The 12,078-nt window shown below is 38.2% G+C and overlaps 1 protein-coding gene across 10 annotated transcripts in view; it reads left to right on the plus strand.

Annotated features, from left to right (window-relative positions):
• The window catches only part of ANAPC1 (anaphase promoting complex subunit 1), a 103,930-nt gene that overhangs the window by 25,818 nt on the left and 66,034 nt on the right, over window positions 1-12,078 (plus strand). The window lies entirely within an intron of this gene.

Raw genomic sequence — 12,078 nt, forward strand, 5'->3', positions numbered from 1 at the left:
TTCTTAAACTGGACCGGAGGGCCAGAACAAAAGCATGGATGGAGTGTTTGTGTGAACTAATATAAATTCAAAGTAAACATCATTACATAAAAGGGTATGGTCTTTTTGAAATGAATCCAGATCCAGCCCGTTTAAAATGCATAAAACTAAAAAAAAAAAAAGACGGTAATACAACCTTCAGACTATATAGCAAAAAGACTATATAGTCAAAAAGTTTGCCCACCCCTGGTCTAGAGACTCTAGACTATGTCTGCTGACTCGTGTCTCTGTATTCCTTTCCGAAGCCCAGACTATTTTCACACACCAAGTTCTTGATTTGTGAGAAGGGAGACTTGATTTGAGGGGGATTGAAAGTGCTTTAGCCTCAGTGTCTACTCTGTTAATGAGAGCAAGCTGTGTCCCTCATCTCCTGCCCCTGAGACTTCCTTAGAAGGTCCTACAGAGTTATTTATACAGTCAGCAAGGGCATGCCTTCATCTTGATTTGCTCTTGGCTCTGGAGATGACTCCCAGGGCAACCTTGCCTGGGTCACTCTGCAGAAATCACTCCTTGTCCAGGTAACTCAGCTGTCCCTGTCTGTACATTTTAGTTTTGTGTTGGCAAATCTATTTTATTTTATTTTTTATTTTTATTTATTTTTTAATTTTTTTAAATCTTTATTGTTTAGATTACATTTGTTCCTCTTCCCCCCCCCCATAACTCCCCTCCTCCCAGTTCCCGCCCCACCCTCCTCCCTCACTCCCCACCCACTGTCCTCATCCATAGGTGCACGATTTTTGTCCAGTCTCTTCCCGCATCTCCCATTCCCCTTTCCCCCCCAAGAATAGTCTGTCCATTCCCTTTCTATGTCCCTGATTCATTATAATCACCAGTTCATTCTGTACATCAGATTATTTATTCACTTGATTCTTAGATTCACTTGTTGATAAATACATGTTTGTTGTTCACTATTTGTATCTTCACCTTTTTCTTCTTCCTCTTCTTAAAGGATACCTTTCAGCATTTCGTATAATACTGGTTTAGTGGTGATGAACTCCTTTAGCTTTTCCTTATCTGTGAAGCTCTTTATCTGACCTTCAATTCTGAATGATAGCTTTGCTGGATAAAGTAATCTTGGTTGTAGGTTCTTGCTATTCATCACTTTGAATATTTCTTGCCACTCCCTTCTGGCCTGCAAAGTTTCTGTTGAGAAATCAGCTGACAGTCGTATGGGTATTCCCTTGTAGGTAACTGAGTTTCTTTCTCTTGCTGCTTTTAAGATTCTCTCTTTGTCTTTTGCTCTTGGCATTTTAATGATGATGTGTCTTGGTGTGGTCCTCTTTGGATTCCTTTTGTTTGGGGTTCTCTGGGCTTCCTGGACTTGGAAGTCTATTTCTTTCACCAGGTGGGGGAAGTTTTCTGTCATTATTTCTTCAAATAGGTTTTCAATATCTTGCTCTCTCTCATCTTTGGTACCCCTATAATTCTGATGTTGATACATTTGAAGCTGTCCCAGAGGCTCCTTACACTATCTTTGTATTTTTGGGTTCTTTTTTCATTTTGCTTTTCTGGTTGGGTGTTTCTCGCTTCTTCGCATTTCAAATCTTTGACTTGATTCTTGCCCTCCTCTGGTCTGCTGTTGGGAGTCTGTATAATATTCTTTATTTCAGTCAGTGTATGCTTACTTTTTAGATGGTCCTTTATCACACCATCGAGGGTCTCATTAGATTTCCTGTACCTCTCATCAAGTTTATTGACAGACTCTAGAAGCCTCTTGAGAGACCTCAAAAGTGTGGTTCTGAACTCAATATCCTCCCTTGATAGTTTTGTCCTGTTTCTTTGTCTCCGCATTTTTTACGCTTTCTTGGTACACCCCCTAGTGGTCTTTGTGTGCAGTCTTGTTGTAGTTAAGCCTTGATTGTTGTAGTTAACACTTGGAGTGCGGGTGAATTTCCCGCCAAAATATAAGATGGCTCTGTCTTTTGGTTTTGTTCCATCCACCAAAAGGGTGGATTACAAACAAATATTTGGTAATACGCAGTTACAATCGGCCCGAGTTTACACGTTTCCCGCACTCCACCGCAAATCTATATGAACCGAGTTAAAGACGGCTCCCGCGGAGTACGCGCAATTCACGCGAGCCGACTTAACTCGTTTCCCACACTCCAAGTGTTAATACTAGAGGGATTTGACCACCAGGCTGACTGGCTGTGAGAATCAGCTGTGTGGAAAACTTCTGTCCTCTGGGGAGGTGCTAATCTACCCTTCGCCTGAGGCGATCCAGCAAATGGCTCTGCGCAGGGCTTGGGCGGGGCGGGATCAACAGGGCGGGTGGAGGGAGCAGTATGGCTGCTCTCAGTCCCGTTCCCAGAGGCTCTGCTTCTCAGAACCCTGGCCACCGCTGCAAACCTCGGAGAGAAAGCTGCCCTCAGATTCCAACTGATGCCGGACAATCCCGCTTCTCCCGTCTGAGTCTGAGTCCCTAGAGACTCGCCCGGATCTGGAGCCCAGAGTCTGAGACTCCCTCCTGATTGAAAACGACAACCGCGCCCTCAGCCACCAGCCCGCTTTGCTCACGCACCTCGGTACCTTTATATTTTCCACACTGAGCCTCTTCTGAGCTTCGGTATGCTGTTCTCTTTCCTTCTAGTTGAAGAGTCTCTCCTCAGCCAGCCTTCCTGTGGTTCTGGGTGATGTCCGTTCCGTCTTTTAGTTGTATTTTTGAAGTGGTTGTTTGCGGCAGCAGTCTCCGGTGTTTACCTATGCCGCCATCTTGGTTATCGGCTTGGCAAATCTATTTTAAAGATCGTTTGTTTTTCTTTATTATGAAAGAATATATGTTTACTGAGGAAAACTTTCAAAATGAGGAATTCAGAAGAAGAATAACACTATACAGAGATGGCCACTGTAAATTTTTTTTGTTATTGCCTTTTAGATAAATATAATATCAATGATCTTTTAAAACATCCTTCAAATATGACCCATAATTTCATCATCCTCATAAAAGGCTACCATGTGGTTTTATCACACCTAACCAATAGCTATTAATTGAACATTGTTGAATCTGTTTTTTTCTTTTATTTATTAAATTGGGGTAACATTGGTCAACATGAACATATAGGTTTCAGGTGTGGCTTTCTATATTATAAGATCTGCTTATTGTGCCATGTGCCCATCACCCAAGTCAAATCTGTCCCCATATCTTTGGACCCCCTTCTCTTCTCACCCCCTTCCGTTTGGCAGTCACCACACTGCTATTTATGTTCACGAGTTTCAGTTTTATATACCACATATGAGTGAAATCATATAGTTTTTAGCTTTTTCTGACTGACTTATTTCACTTAGCATAATGTTATCAAGGTCCATTCTTGTTGTTGCAAATGACACTATTTCATCCTTTCTTATAGCTGAGTAGTATTTCATTGTGTATATGTACCACATCTTCTTTATCTAGTCTTCTATCACAGGACACTTTGGTTGTTTCCAGGTCTTGACCACCATGAATAATGCTGCAATGAACATAGGGGTGCACACACATGATTTCGAGTTTTTCGGGTATATACCCAGGAGAGAGATTACTGGTCATATGGTAGCTCTATTCTTAATTTTTTGAGGAATTGCCAGACTGCTTTCCATAGTGTTTGTACAGTCTACATTCCCACCAGCAGTGAATGAGGGTTCCCTTTTTCCACAATCTCTCCAACACTTGTTATTGCTTGTCTTGTTGATAATGGCCACTCTATAACGGGCGTGAGGTGGTATCTCATTGTATTTTTTAAAAATACATTTTCATTGATTTTAGGGAGGAAGGGAGAGAGAGAGAGAGAGAAAGAAAGAGAGAGAGAGATGGAAACATCAGTAATGAGAGAGAATCATTGATTAGCTGCCTCCTGCATGCCTTACACTGGGGATCGAGCCCACAACCTGGGCATATGCCCTGACCAGGAATCGAATCATGTACTCCTGGTTCATACGTCAACGTTCAACCATTGAGCTACATCGACTGGGCTCATTGTAGTTTTGATTTGCATTTCCTTAATTGCCAGTGAGGTTGAACATCTTTTCATACATCTATTGGCAGTTCCTATGTCTTCTTGGGAGAGGTGTATTTTCAGGTTGTCTGCCCAACTTTTGATTGGGTTGTTTGGTGTTGAGTTTTATGAGTTCTTTATATATTTTGGAAATTAAAGCTTTGTTGGAGCTACTGTTTGCAAATATCATCTCCCATGTGGTTGGCTCCCTCTTTCTTTTGTTGTCAATTTCTTTGGCTGTGCAGAAGTTTTTCATTTGATACAGTCCCATACATTTATTTTTGCCTTTACTTCCCTTGCCTTTGGGGTCAAGTTCATAAAATGTTCTTTATGACCAAGGTCTATAAGTTTGGTATCTATATTTTCTTCTATATAACTTATTGTTTCGGGTCTTATATTTAGTTCTTTGATCCATTTTGAATTAATTTTTGTACATGGGGACAAGCTATAATCCAGTTTCATTGGTTTGCATGTGGCATTCCAGTTTTCTCAGCATCATTTGTTGAAGAGACTATCTTTACTTCATTATGTGTTTCTGGCTCCTTTGTCAAAAATTATCTATTCAAATACATGTGATTTTATAGCTGGGCTCTTAATTCTGTTCCACTGATCTGTGTGTCTGTTACTCTGCCAGTACCATACTATTTTGATTATCGTAGCTCTGGAGTATAATTTGAAATCATGTAGTGTGATATCTCCAGCTTCGTTCTTTTTTGATTTGGCTGTTCGGGGTCTTGTGGTTCCATATAAATCTGATGATTTCTCATTCTGTTTCTTTAAAAAATGAAATTGGAATTTTGATGAGGTTTGCATTAAATTTGTACATTGCTTTGTGTAATATGGCCATTTTAATTATGTTGATTCTTCCAATCCATGAACACCGGATAGTTTTTCATTTTGTTGTGTCTTTTTCAATCTCTTTCAATAATGATTTGTAATTTTCATTATATAGGTCTTTCATGTTCTTTGTTAAGTTTATTCCTAGATATTTTATTCTTTTGATTGTAATTGCAAAAGCAATTGTTTTCTTTTTTATTTTTCTCTGAAGTGTTTTTGTTAGTATACAGGAAAGCAGTGGATTTTAGCACATAGATTTTGTATCCTGAAACTTGATTGTATTTGTCTATTGTTTCTAATAGTTTTTTGGTGGAGTCTTTAGGGTTTTCTATATATAGAATTCTGTCATCCACAAAAAATGATAGTTTTACTTCTTCCGTCCCTATTTGGATGCCTTTATTTCTTTCTCCTACCTTTTTACTCTGGCTAGGACTTCGAGCACTATGTTGAATAAGAGTGGTGAGACTGGACATCCTTGTTTTGTTCCTGATCTTAGAGGAAAAGCTTTTAGTTTTTCACCATTGAGTATAATATTAGCTGAGGGTTTATCCTAGATGACCTTTATTATGTTTAGGTACTTTCCTGCTATTCTGATTTTATTGAGTGTTTTAATCATAAATGGATTTTGTATCTTTATCAAATGCTTTTTCTTCATCTATTGATCAGAGATGATTTTCATCCTTTCTTTTGTTATTGTGGTGTATTGCATTGATGGATTTGCATATGTTGAACTATCCTTGTGCCCTTGGAATGAACCCCACTTGATTGTGATGTATTATTTTTTGGATATACTATTGTATTTGATTTGCGAGTATTTTGTTTATGATTTTTGCATCTATATTCATCAGAGATATTGGTCTGTAGCTTTCTTTTTTTGTGTTACGTTTGCCAGGGTTTGGTATCAGGGATATGGCCTCATTGAATGTTTTAGGAAGTATTGCTTCTTCTTTAATTTTTTGTAAGTTTGAGAAGGATAGGTTTTTAATCTTTGAATGTTTGGTAGAATTCACTGGTGAAACCATCTGCTCCTGGACTTTTGTTTTTTTGTAGGTTTTTGATGGTTTCAGTTTCTTCACTGCTAATTGGTCTATTTAGAGTTTCCAGTCCTTCATGATTTACTATAGGAAGGTTATATATTTCTAGGAACTTACCCATTTTTTCTAAGTTATTGAATTTGGTGGCATATAGTCTTTCCTAATATTCCAGTATGATCCTCTGTATATCTATGATGTTTGTGGTGACTTGTCTTTCATTTCTGATTTTGTTTATATGGGTCTTTTCCTTTATTTTCTTAGTCATTCTAGCCAAGGATTTGTCAATTTTATTTAACTTTCCAAAGAACCAGCTCTTTGTTTTATTAAATGTTTGGTATAGTCTTTTAGTTCTCTATTTCATTCATTTCTGCTGAATTTTTATTCCTTCTGCTGACTTTGGGTTGCTTTTCTTCTTTTTCTAGTTCTTTAAGATGTAATGTTAATGTTGTTTACTTGGGATTTCTCTTGTTTTTTTATATGTTTTATTGATTTTTTAGAGAAAGAGGAGGGGAGCGGGAGAGAGAGAAAGAAACATCAATGAAGAGAGAGAATCATCTATTGGCTGCCTTCTGCACACCCCCTAATGGGGATCGAGCTTGCAACCCGGGCTTGTGCCCTGACCAGGAATCAAAGCAGTGACCTCTTGGTCCCTGGTCGATGCTCAGCCGCTGAGCCACACCGGTTGGGATCTCTTGTTTCTTAAGCTAGGCTTGTAGTGATACAAACTTCCCTCTTATTACTGCTTTGACTGCATCTCAGAACTTTTGATACGTTGTATTGTCATTCTCATTTGTCTCTCTATATCTTTTGATCTCATCTTTTATTTCTTCTTTGACCCAGTCATTTTTTAGTAGTATGTTGTTTAATCTCCACATATTTGTGGGTCTCTTTTACAGTTTATTTCTAATTTCAAGACATTGTGGTCAGAGAATATGTTTGGTATAATTTCAGTTTTTTTGAATTTGTTTATGCTAGTTTTGTGACCAACATATAGTCTATTCTTGAGAATGTCCCATGTGCACTGGAGAAGATTGTGTAATCTGGTGTTCTGGGATGTAAGGTTCTGTAAATGTCAGTTATGTCCATTTGATCTAGTGTTTCATTTAAGGCCGATATTTCTTTATTGATTTTCTGTTTGGTTGATGTGTCTAGAGCTTTCAGTGGTCCCCAAGTATGATTGCATTTTGATCTGTTTCTTCCTTTAGTTCTGTGAGTAGTTGTTTTATATTTTTCACTGCTCCCTGGTTGGGTGCATATATATTAAGAACTGTTATGTTTTCTTGATGTGGTATTCCCTTTATCATTATAAAGTGTCCATCTTGTCTCTTGTTATCTTGAAATGTATTTTATCAGAGATAAGTATGGCTACACCTGCTTTTCTGTGGATATTATTTGCTTGCAGAATCATTTCACACCTTTTTACTTTAAATCTATCTTTGTCTTTGCATCTTAGATGTGTCTCTTACAGGCAGCATATGGTTGGATTTTGTTTTTTGATCCACTCTGCTACTCTGTTTCTCTTTATTGATGAATTAGACCATTTACATTTAGGGTAATTGTTGGTGTGTGAGGATTTCCTGTAGCCATTTTATCTTTTGTTTTCTGGTAGCTCTGTGCCTACATTGGTTCTTTTTTCTTTGTGTTTCTTTCTGTTATATATTTATTTTTTATTGTTTTGGTGATATTCCATACTTCTTTCCTCTGTTTTCCTCCTTTTAAGCTGTGTTTTCCTGGTTTGGGGATTTTTGTGTGTGGATATCATTAGATTAATAAAAAATAAAGTTGCATACATAGTGTAGTTCTTTTTCTTTTGAGTGCACCTGATCTTCATCCTCCTTTGCCAGTTCAGACCTTATCCCCTCCCCTTTATATTTTCGTTGTCACAAATTATCCTTGTTTATGCTGTAAGTTGTTTGGTGATCTTACTCATAGTGTTGTGACCTTATGCTGTTTGTTTAAGGTAGAATAACCCCCTTACGTATAATTTCCTGCAATGGAGGTTTTCTGGTGATAAAATCCCTTAGCTTCTTCATGACTGGGAATGTCTTTATTTCTCCTTCATATTTAAAGTATATTTTTGCTGGATATATTATTCGTGGCTGGTAATTTTTCTCTTTCAGACGTTTGAATATTTGGTTTCACTCTCTTCTGGCTAGTAGAGTTTCTGCTGAGAAGTCAAATGAAATTCTGATGGGTTTTCCTTTGTAGGTCACTTCCTTCTTTTCCCTGGCTGCTTTGAGAATTTTTTCTTTGTCATTAATTTTTGACAGTTTTAAAACCAAGGGCCTTGGAGAGAGCCTCTTTGGATTGAGGTATCTAGGTGTTCTGTTTGCTTCTTGGATTCAAGGATCAATAGGTTTGGGAAGTTCTCATCCATTATTTGAATAGACTCTCCATTCCCTGCTCCTTTTCTTCCTCTTCCACAATGCCTATAATGCTAATATTTTTCTAATGGAGTCAGATAGTTCTCATAGAGCTCTTTAGTTTTTCTTTATGCTCAGGTCTCTGTCTTCTTTTCTCTGCATCATTTGTTGATTCCTATCTTTGTTATCACTAATTCTTTCCTCCACCTGGTTGGCTTTGTTTTCTGTGCTCAGTAGTTCACTCTTACTCTCTTTAATTGCATGCTTCACTTCCAGGATTTCTGATTTGTTCTTTTTTAAAGTTTCAATCTTTGGTAAAGTACTTGTTTTGTTTATTGATTTGTGTTCTGTGTGCACTGAATTGCCTGCCTGTGTTTTCTCGCATCTTGAGTATATTCAGAACTGCAGTCTTGAAATCTCCGTCATTCATATCACATATTTCCATGTTACAGGTTGTTTTCTGAGGATTCTTCATTTCCTTTCTGATCATCCTCATTGCTGTGGTTATTCATGGTATTTGCTATTCTCCTTTGCATAGGCATGAATACTTGTCTATATTACTGGCTTTCTATCTAGGAGCTTACTCTGAAGAGGTCTTTCTGCTATTTTTCAGTAGATGGTGCTGAATTGCAAGAATTTTTTTTTACCTATGTGAGCTCCCAGTCTTGACCTTCATAGCTTCTGTAAGACAGTTCAGCCACCTTGTTTGGCCGTGGCATTTATTTTGTCCTCACTATAATGGCAACCCCTGACTTCCATGGGGTCCCCACTCTAAGCACCACTCCTAGGATCAGTCATAGAGGGAAACAATGGTTCTACTGCAACAGCTCTTGGTTTATAGATAATATGCTCCTGGTTCCAACTCTAAGGACAACAGGAGGCGAGTCTTGGGGGTCCAAGCGGTGGATATATTAGGGCTACCTGTGGTTTATAACAGTTATAAAGGGGAGGGAATTCTTTGGTTCCATTTCTGAAACACCACCACTGGCCAGACATTGGAATACTGCACAGCAGAACCCCATGCTGTCAGGTGTCTGCTGACTCAAGTACTGTTTGCTCCCTCACTGCTTGCCCTGCTGGGCTGCCCCCTTCCCCCCGAACCCTTCCAATCTCTCTGTTCCTCCTGGCTGAAGGAAGCACCTGCTGTCACCAGCTTTCTCTCCTCTCCTGGCCCAACCCTGAGCTCTGCAGAGTCTGCAGGGTGTCTGCACTTTCCTCCCTTCTCATCTCCCCCTTTACTCCCCATTGCCCACCTTTAGATGTTTCAATGTGCAGGTCTTTAGGTGTGCATCTTTGTTGAGCAGTGATTTCTTTGTTGATTTATAGTTGGTTAACTTGTTGAAATTTCAGGGGGAGAGGACAGGGTGCATTCCTATGCAGTCATTCCTCTGACAGCACTCTTTTCATGTTTATTTTTTAAAATAATTATTAGTAATTTGCAAACTTACTTTTACACATAGATTTTGACATCTCTAGTCATTTTCTAAGACTTGAACCTAAAAAGAGGGATTTTGCAAACATTCTTTTACATGTAGATCTTTACATCTCTAGTTTCCCAAGACTTGAACCTTAATCCCAGGAGGGTTTACTAGGTGAGATAACATGGAGAAAGAGATTTCACAAAGAGTTTTCGAATCGACATTCTCACTAGTATAATTTAAAAGTGCCTATTTTACCGTATTGATGATTGTTGTGTGGTGAACTTTTGCCAACTTAGTGAGAAATTCTATCTTATTTCTGTATAAGTAAATGGGAGTGTTTTTTCCAAATTCTCATTGGTCATTTATAATTTTTATATTTTAACTTGAATTACATGTTCTTGCTTATGTTTCAGTCTCTTCTAAGCCCTGTAGACAAAGTAACCCTGTCGGATAAAGTCAGGTCATATTACTCCTGCTTAGAACCTTCCAGTGTCTTCCCATCCTGCTCTGAGTAGATGGAGGCGAGAGGCCATCCCCTGGATGAGGAAAGTTTAGGTCTTTTTCATATCTCACTGTAGTGCTGTCTGCCCTGTTCATTCCCTCCCCTTCATGCTCTATCCCCTTTACCTGTTTTATTTTTCTCTTAGCACTAATTAAATGTAATATGCTACATATTTTTCTTACTTTGTTTGTGTGTCTCTCCTTTTCCCATTAGAATGTCAGTTCTATGTAAGCAGGAGATTTTTCGTTTTCTTCACGATCTCCAGGATCTATAGCCGTGCCTGGCATTGGTAGATGCTCAGTGAACATTTGTCAAATAAATTTCCTTTCCGTCTAAATGAGATAGTTTTAAGAGTTTGTGTCTGTTGTAGCATGAGAGAATTGCCCTCTGTAATTTTCTTAAGAAAAAAATAAAGTCCACTTCAGCTTTTTGTGTTCAGTGGAACTTGTTGAATACAGAGCATTATGCTTCATTCTCCAGCAGAGAACATGTGCCTACTCGGGTTTCCATGTTGTAGAAGGACCGAACACCCAATCCACGGTGTTTCATTTTGTAGAGATGGATATGGCTCTCTGACCTGTTGATTGGTAGTCCTAAAGGAAGTAACAAGGGACTCAGTTCTGAGTCCAGGTTGCTTTGACATTCATTTTATAAGAGGACGTACATAGTTCACCCCTTGATATCTTCTGTCCTAATCAGAGCTCAGGATGGAACAGTCCTCATTGTCAGATTGTTCTCTTTTACTTTGTCCTGCTTTATCCTCTTTTTCTTTTTTTTTTTTCATTTAAAGAATGGGGTGGAGAATAGGGGATATGAAATTTCTGTCAATGACTAGTTATGTGAATTTTGGCATTTTTGGGGACTTTTCTTAATTTACTGATGTGGTAAATGAGAGCGCTGGACCAGATGATGTTTTTCTTTGGTGAATGGTTGCATCTGCGGCCAACTTTTGATGTGCTTTGGGATGCTCATATTTTCATTACAGAGATATGGAGCCCCTGCTTTGGGTCAGGCATGATGCCAGGCATTTCAGATATGCATTAGGCAAGATAGATAGTTCCTCTCATGGGATTGATTATGTCAGGGGAAGGCAGATAAATAAATATTTTACATACAGGTGATTACAGATGGAGGTCAGGGATGCATAGGGGTTATAGAACAGGGTTGGCTGACATGAATTATTAAAATAATGAAAATAAAGCAGATCTATATATGCCACAAAGAGGTATCGATAGCAACAGTTTCTGCTGTTTGTTTCCATAATTTCAGGTCTTACGAATCGGGGAACAATAGCAGAGACATTCTCTCTGACTGTGGGACTTAGGCACTGTGTATGTGTGTTTGTGTGCTATACCGTTGTGAATATACGAAACAGTTTATTCTTGTATTATTATTTATTAATAATTATTTTCCATACAAACAACTGTAAACCTACTTTTGCCCTCCCCTGTATTTTGGTTGAATTTGTAGGTAAGATAACTATCATATCTGTTTCTTTGATTTCAGTCTTCTCATTTTTATTTTTTTGATAATATTGTGTTTGAGTTGGACTGTGTTTCATTTGAATGCTCCACAAGAAAGAGATCTTTTCTCTTGGTCAGCTTTAAAAATTGCTTTATGCAGTTTAAAAAATTACTTTATTGCTACCTATCATTTAGCTTTTATATAGAGATCAACTTTTAGGGGAATAGGATTAATTAATAAGTAAATATATGTAAGTTTCATAGAGCATAAGAAAACAGCATTACCATTTCTAGAGTTATAGTTGATGATGTGGCCATGAGAAGTAGCAGAGGTGGCAAATACTATGCCAGAGGAAATTGGGTAAGAATGAACTTTTAGAAAGTTGCTTTTATGTAATAGTGTTAGTTAGGGTTAGCTAACTGTTAAAACAGAAAATTCTCAAAAGAT

Source organism: Myotis lucifugus, unplaced genomic scaffold (genome assembly GCF_000147115.1).
Source record: "Myotis lucifugus unplaced genomic scaffold, Myoluc2.0 scaffold_331, whole genome shotgun sequence".
NCBI lineage: Eukaryota > Metazoa > Chordata > Mammalia > Chiroptera > Vespertilionidae > Myotis > Myotis lucifugus.